Source organism: Pleurodeles waltl, chromosome 6, assembly GCF_031143425.1.
Source record: "Pleurodeles waltl isolate 20211129_DDA chromosome 6, aPleWal1.hap1.20221129, whole genome shotgun sequence".
NCBI classification, from domain to species: Eukaryota; Metazoa; Chordata; class Amphibia; order Caudata; family Salamandridae; genus Pleurodeles; species Pleurodeles waltl.
In genome coordinates, this window is record NC_090445.1 from 462,312,409 (window position 1) to 462,320,369 (window position 7,961).

The following is a 7,961-nucleotide window of genomic DNA, read 5'->3' on the forward strand; positions in this document are numbered from 1 at the left end:
TGAAAACATTCTCCTGGTGTTATTACAACAGCCAGCAACAGGTCATTAATTCTATACTCATACTACTTACAGTTCATTTGCAATGGTTGTAGCTGTTTCAATGAATACAAATTTGCAATCAATGAAATACTAGTAGTCGAGTTATATCCAAGGGTGTTTATTGTTGTGCCAATATATAGAGGGGAAAGTGCAATGGAATGGGGTGATGATGGAGGAAAGTCCAGGGTATTGTTCCAGTCAGTTTGTTGCACAGGTGCATTGTCCATGTGGACATAGGAAAGGGAGCAATGGCAGTTCAAGGTTGACAAGGTGACTGAGTGGGACACAAGGGGGACAATCAGGAGAGTCTAATTTCCTGCTGGTGGTCTTGGCAAGTGTCTCTGGCTTCTGTCTGGTTTGCAGGGAACGTTTGCGGGTGGTTCACCTTCTGCAGGGGCAGGGGTGCTGGTGGCCTGCTGGTCCTGTGGTGGGGCCTCCTGGCCACTAGGAGCAGCAGAAGTGAAGGGCTGTTCAAATGACTGGCTAGTGGCCAAAGCCTCTTGCTGTGCTGTTACCTCCCTCATGATGTTGGCCATGTCTGCCAGCACCCCTGCTATGGAGATCATAGTGATGTTAATAGCCTACAAGTCCTCTCTGATCCCCTGACACTGTCCCTCCTGCAGCCGCCTGTTCTCCTGCACATTGTCTCAGATCTTGCCCACGTGTCATGGGAGTGTTGGTAGTCTCCCAGGATCTCGGAGAGTGTCTCCTGGAGAGTCGGTTCCCTGGTCCTGTCATCCCCCTGGCACACAGCAGTCCTCCCAGTGTCCCTGTTGGCCTGTGCCTCTGTCCCCTGAACGGTGTGCCTACTGCCACTGACCCCAGGGTCAGAGGGGTGGGTACGCTGCGTGGGTGGTATGGTGTTGGTTCCTGATGGGGAGGCTCTGTGGTTGTCTGTGAGTGGGCTTGGGTGACCTGCTGTCTAGTGGTCACTGATAAGCCAGGTAGATCGTCCAGATCCTGAAGTCCAGAGTTACTGTCATCACTGTGGGCATCTTCCGCTGGGGGATTGGATAGTGGTGGCACCTCCTCTCCAGTGACATTGGCTGGGGTACCTGTTGGGATGTAAATGATACACTATGCTTCAGGTGTATGACATTTGTACTTCTGTAGCTTACCCTCTATGGTTGTTGTTCCCCGTTCAGCTTTTGCTTGTGTATGTTAGTGTATTGTGGTTATGTTAGTTTCCCTATGCTGTGCATGCTTTTGTGATGAGTGTCCATGCAGGCCTGGGAGGGGTGTCCATGCATTGATGCAGCATGCAGGGCCTGGTATTGGGATGTGATGGTGGAATGTGTGGGATGTGTTAGTGTGATGGAAGTGTTAGTGAGGGTGTGTCATGGCATGCAGGTATGGGGGGGTGATACTTGTTTAAAGTAAATTTACCAGTGTCCAGTCCTCCACCAACTTTGGTGAGTCCCTCAGCAAGCAGTAATGCCAAGACATGCTCCTCCCATGCTGTGAGTTGTGGGGGAGGAGGTAGGGTTAAATCGCCAGTCCTCTGTGTGGCGAGCTGGTGTCTTGCTGCAATAGAACGTAACTTCCCCTGTAGGTCATGCCACCTCTTCCTGATGTCATCCTTTGTTCTTGGATGCGGTCCCACAGTGTTGACCCTGTTTACGATTCTCTGTCATAGCTCCATCTTCCTTGCTATTGATATCTGCTACACCTGTGCTACAAAGAGCTATGGCTCTACCCTGACGATTTCCTCCACCAAGACCCTTAACTCCTCCTCAATGAAATGGGGGTGCTTTTGTGGTGCCATGGGTGTGGTGTGATGTGCGTTGGTGAGGGTGTGTTAGGTAATGTGGTGGGGTGTTTGATGTGGAGTTTGTGAGTAGTGTATGGGTGTGAGTGGTGTTTGTGTCGAGTTGTCTCTGTGCTCTTCTTCTCGGTCTTGTGTGGCAATAGTTGTTGGTAAAGGGTTGTGGGTAATGTGGGTGTGTGTTTTATAGTAGTGTGGCTGTGTGGTGTGTATATGGGTGTCAGGTGTGTGTTGTTTGATTTGGCCAATGTGGTATATGTACCACCAATGGTTTACCACCGTTGAATGTCTGCCATGGTGATTCGTGGGTCATATTATGATGGGTATTTTTCTGTTGGTGTAACAATGTGGGTTTTGGGACCACCAGTTTATCAATGACCTTTGGTCTGGCGGATTTGTGTATGTGGCTGTATTCTGTTGGATTGGTGTATGTGTGTCATAATACGATGAACGGATATTCGCCAGTAAGTTGGCGGCCATCAGCACGGTAGTAAGCAGCATTTACCGCCAATGTCATAATGATGAATGTATCTAATATGAGGACCCTAGACCCTATCCGAAAGCGAAATGATCCCAGACATCAATAAAACGTTATAAGACAAGAGAAAAAAATGCATTACACTTTGTAAAGTGAAATTGAGAGGCAAGGCTCTAAGCCTTTCCACAGGCATGAACGACTCAACTTTTGGGGATGGTTCGAAACAGACTGGCATCTCAGTCAACAGATAAATCTAGCCCAGAAGATCCATGTTGAAATAATGTAAGCCTTCCTCAAGGGGGCTGGTGGGGAGATTCAATATCTGTGTTGTCTTGGCAAATCGAAGATGACCACCACTGGAGTGTTGAGTTGGAGTCTTGTGTCATGAGCCAGGATGACCACAAATTCAGTGTTTCATAGCTGCTGTATTATGACGTCTATTGTTACTTTCTGCGTACAGTCCAGCAGCTCATTCTGTGGGGTTTTGGAAGTGTCTTTAAAAACTGTTACTAATTTCAGGTGAGTGCCCATGGCACTGCCTAAGCTGGCAACAAAATCCACCAGGCCTCTAAATATTCCTTGATTTGAAAACCTTCCCTGCTCAGCTTGACCAATTAATGCCAACTCAAAAAGCACCGCAAACAAGCATGCAACCAATAAATTTAGATTAAATGTACAGTTTTTATCAACTTCTAGGTTATGGTTTCTTATTCCAGCAATATACCTGGCATTCTGTGCAGCAATATTCAGTCTTCCAAATATACCAAACTGTACTGAATTAGTCAGTCATAAATTATGATAATTTGAAATCTTTACAATAATCCAGATGTGATTTGAATGCCTTATGCTTCTTTTCTTTATTTTTTCAGAGGGGTGTCTTAAATCTGTATCGCCTATTTGTATTAATGGTCCTTCACCTCCTAACAACACATATGAAAAAAGAACTATGATTTCTTTTAACAGTGCTAGCTGTAAGCCACATTGTCTTTGCATTCAAAGTAGAACTACATTTTCTAGTGTAATCATTGCCTGCATCTTTAGCATACTTTAAAAGCTTGATATCCAGCTGATAAGGTCCTAAACCTTTGATCCACATCTTCTCTTTTTCTTTCTGTTTAAAAAATACTGAAAGGAGTAGCTAGTAAACTGTTCATTTCGTATAGCAAAAACTAAGCTAGGGATTTAAGTGGTATGAGTAGCACCCATTTTGAGTATTGTAGCAAGGCTGCCCTTGCTGACAATTACTGGCCCTCAATGTCCCCTAGAGATAAGCAAAAATGAGATGTAGGCATAGCTTCAACATTAATGGGCATGACCACTCTCTGAGGAGGCTCCACACCACCATGGCTGGCTGATTTAGCAGACTGAGGCCCTCATTGTGTGCCGTTGCGCTAGAGGTGACGGTCTCGGTGGTGAAGACCGCTGCATAATGAGCATGGCGGTGTGGCCCACTGAAAACAGCCTCACTGCCGCCAGTCCCGCCAGTGGGTGGACATACGTGGATGGCGGGGGCCTTCTCTGGGCCGGCGGCATGCCTCACACCACTGGCCATATCACAAGGGTGCTTACCACCAGGGCTTTCATGGCAGTCGTCCCACAACGAAATCCCTGGGGGTAATGCACCTAACAACAGGAAAAAACATTCCTGACGCACCTACATGCATCCCCACACCTACACACACCCATGCAGACACACACACATCCCCACACATACACTTTTCACATCCCCCCAATTACAGCCGTTCAACCTAACTGTCTGGACACACATCAGCCCACGTCAAGGAGTTCTTCTGGTAGGGGGCAGATGACGGTGGTGACGGCACCCTATTGGTTGATATAAGGTAGTACAAACCGTCAATGGTTTACCGCCATACAGTGGCCGCTGAGCAGTAATTTACCACGTAATATGGCAGGCTGAGTCATGACATAGTGGCGGTGCTGGTGGTGTGACCAGCTCTCTCCCACCCTGGTGGTCTTTGTAAACCGACCGTATTTGGGCAGTCTCCCATGTGTGGCTCATAATGAGGTGGTCATGCCGAAATATTGCCGAAAATGTAATGGGAGCCTCAGTCTCTACAGACACTTTTGGTTACAAAAGTGTAAGGCAACTGTTAGACATTGGGTCTTTAGTTGGAAGTAAGGTTGCACCCTGTCCAAGCAAGGATCCTCACTCTAGTTAAGGTAAAGGAGGATCACACTCAGTTAATCCCCGCTTGCCCCTTGGTAGCTTGGCATGAGGAGGAAGGCTTAACTCAGAGACAATGTGTTAAGTATTTATACAAACCCACACAGTAATACAGTGATCCACTACAAAATGATACAACACTGATTTAGAAAAATAGTAATTTATTTATCTAAATAACAACAATGATAAAAATCCACAATATAAGGTTAAAAATATGAATTTAGCACTTTAAACCATGAAAACAGTGCCTTGAGGCCAGGGACAACGAACAATGTGAGATCTGCACTTCTTGCTACAGCATCTGCTGCCTGCAGTGATTGCCAGCACGAATCTGCAGTAAAGACTGTCCATGGTGCCCTACAGGATCTCTACACTACACTGACGACCATCCATGGTGCTCGACCTGCTCTTAGCTCTACAGCAATGATGATCTGCAGCAATCTCACTGCTCCTTGTGGATCCCTCCACTGTGAATTGAACTCTTTGTGCTGGAGTTTAGAAAGTAACTTTTCGAGTATCAAGTGGAAATAACTTGATCCATGCATCCGGCGCATTCTCCATCGTGGTCATCCTGGACTTGTCACTTTCACCCAGTCATGTACTATCAGATTACCATGAGTGGCGCTTAGTGTCTTTAGGCACTATACTTACCTGAAATCTTTAAAAATACATATCTTCAGTACTACTGATTAGTTTTTTGTCATTTTGGTGTCAAATAAATAATGACATTTTCCTCTATTTTTCTAAATTGGTTTTCGATTTTTCGTCTTTTGTGTTTTCACTTTATTTTTGATTAAGTGCTGCCTAAATACCTTATACATTGCCTCTAAGCTAAACCTGGCTGCTTTTGGGCCTCGCTACCAGAGGCTTAAGCAAACATTATTTTAGCGATTTGTTTGTGGTTCTTTCTCATTGGGATTGTGACTGTTGCTTGAGTAGGGTTCCCCCCCAACCAATAACCCAATTTCACGCACAGTGTGTAATGTTATTGTTCCTTTAGCTCATTATCAGCTATGTGTGCAGCTTTAGCTCCACTGGTTGGCACACACTCTGTGGCTACATGAGGCTACTGTCTCACTCAAGCCCAGGCTGCATGTAGTGGGGGGGTGAAAATAGGAACACTTTACTTAGGAAGAAAGTCCAGTGGGAGGCAGGTAAATGGAGTATAGGCAGAACAGGTTTTAGGAGTCAGGACTGACCTTGAACTCCATTCTCATGCCAATACACAGCAGTATTGATAGCGCTGCTGTGGTGGAAAAATGTGTGTGGGCATGACAACACTAGTTGTTCAGTCCATCACACAAGGGCTCAGGCCAGGTAGGGTGAGAAAGGCTAATCCATGTATGTCCTCAATGTCCTAATCCAAGTCAGCAGCAGGGCAGGTACACTACAGTCCTGCAGTGTGAGGTCCGTCAAGATCAGAAGTGGTCACTGAAGACTCCTGCCCTGAAGAGATTAGGGCACAAGCACATCCAGAGCAATTCTTACTGTAGTTGGCCTAGAAATCGGCGAGCAACTGAAAGCTCAAATCAGATGCCTGGCTTGGGCTTAGCTCCAGGTCCTCTTGGAACCTAGAGACCATTAGAAGCCTAGCTTTTATGACAGACTATGTGGCTTAGTGGCTACACATGAACATGTAACATGGGGAACCAGGTTCGGATACGGGCCTTAGCTCAGTATCCTATGAATCTGGGCAATCTGTTGGTGCCGAAAAACTTTATGTATGTCCTTTGGCATGGCTCATTCTATAGAAAGCTGCTCAAATAATGTGTGTTCTGCCTGTCACCCTGTCTGATTGTTAACCTTTGATGTCAGAAGCGGATAGTCATCTAGTGGCTGGTTTACAAAGATGGAAAGTGTAAACCCATGATCAATCCATGCTTCACTGTTTGACCAAATTTTCTGATCCAAGGCAAATACTTTATTTCACCTTCTCTCCATTTTGTTCCTTATTGACCATGAGCACGCTTTCAAATGTGTGCATTCATAATGCGTGATGCACAAAAAGAACCTCTCTTGTGTTAGATTTAATAGCCTCAAATGTGGTTCCATCTATAATACAAATCTAGGCCACATAGAGGATACACATGACAAATGACATGCCTTTTATTAAGCTAACAGTATTGTCATCAGAGTGAGGGCAGGAATCTTTCCTTGTTAATATTCAAACTGTCTCATTTTAATGAATAGTTCCCAAGGGTAAGTTATAATCTGATGTTTAAGGTGAAACTAATATTAAACAAAATATGCATTTTTGAACTTTGAAGACACCTTGGCCCTCATTATGACATTGGCGGTAAACCCCGCTTACCACCTGCGGTGACTGCCGCCGACATATCGTCACGAAGACGAACATCTGTTCGCCATATTATGATACACACACACCAAACCGACAGTATACTGCCACAAACACATATCTGCCAGACCAACGGTCAGTGTTAAACTTTCGATACAAGCACCCATACCGTTACACCAACAAATCAACGCCCTACACATTATGACCCACGAATCACCATAGCGGACATTCAACGGCGGAATGGCCACCCAAATATAAGATAACACAACATTGGCAAAAACTAAAAACACATACCTGACACTGATACATCCATACAGCACTATAAAGCACCCACCCACATTACCCACAACCCTTTACAAACACGAAAAATAGCCAAGAGATAGCCATGCAAATCTTAGACACAACTACACACACACCACAAACACCCACCCTTCCATCACGTACCCCACCACATTACTCACTACCCACTGCACAACACACACCACACAACACCCATGTCCCCACAATGGCACCCCTGTTTCACTGACGAGGAGTTGTGGGTCATGGTGGAGGAAGTAGTCAGGGTAGAGCCACAGCTGTTTGGAGCACAGGTACAGAAAATCTCCATTTCAAGGAAGATGGAGCTATGACGGAGAATCTGAACCGGGTGAAAGCCAAGGAACAGCATCCAAGAACAAGGGGCGACATCAGGAAGAGGTGGAACGACCTACAGGGAAAGGTACTTTCCATAGCAGCAAGGCACCAGCTTGCCATCCAGAGGACTGGCGGTGGACCACCACCTCCTCCCCACCAGCTGACTGCATGGGAGGAGCAAATCTTGGCATTACTGCATCCTGAGGGACTCACGGGAGTTGCCGGAGGACTGGACACTGGTGAGTCAATATTTACTACTAAACACCCCATGCCTGCATGCCATCTCACACCTTCACCCTCACTCCCATCACTCCACCCCATCCCTCATACTGCACCTTCACATATGACTAACCCCAATGCCAAGCCCTGCATGCTATACCAATGCATGGACAGCCCTCCCAGGCCTGCATGGACACCCATCACAAAAACATGCACAGCATCGGGAAACTGACAATCTCACAATACATCACCATACACAAGCAAAAGGTGGCAGGGCAACACCAATGATAGAGGGGAAGCCACAGATGTACAATATGTCACACACATGAAGCATAATACATCACTT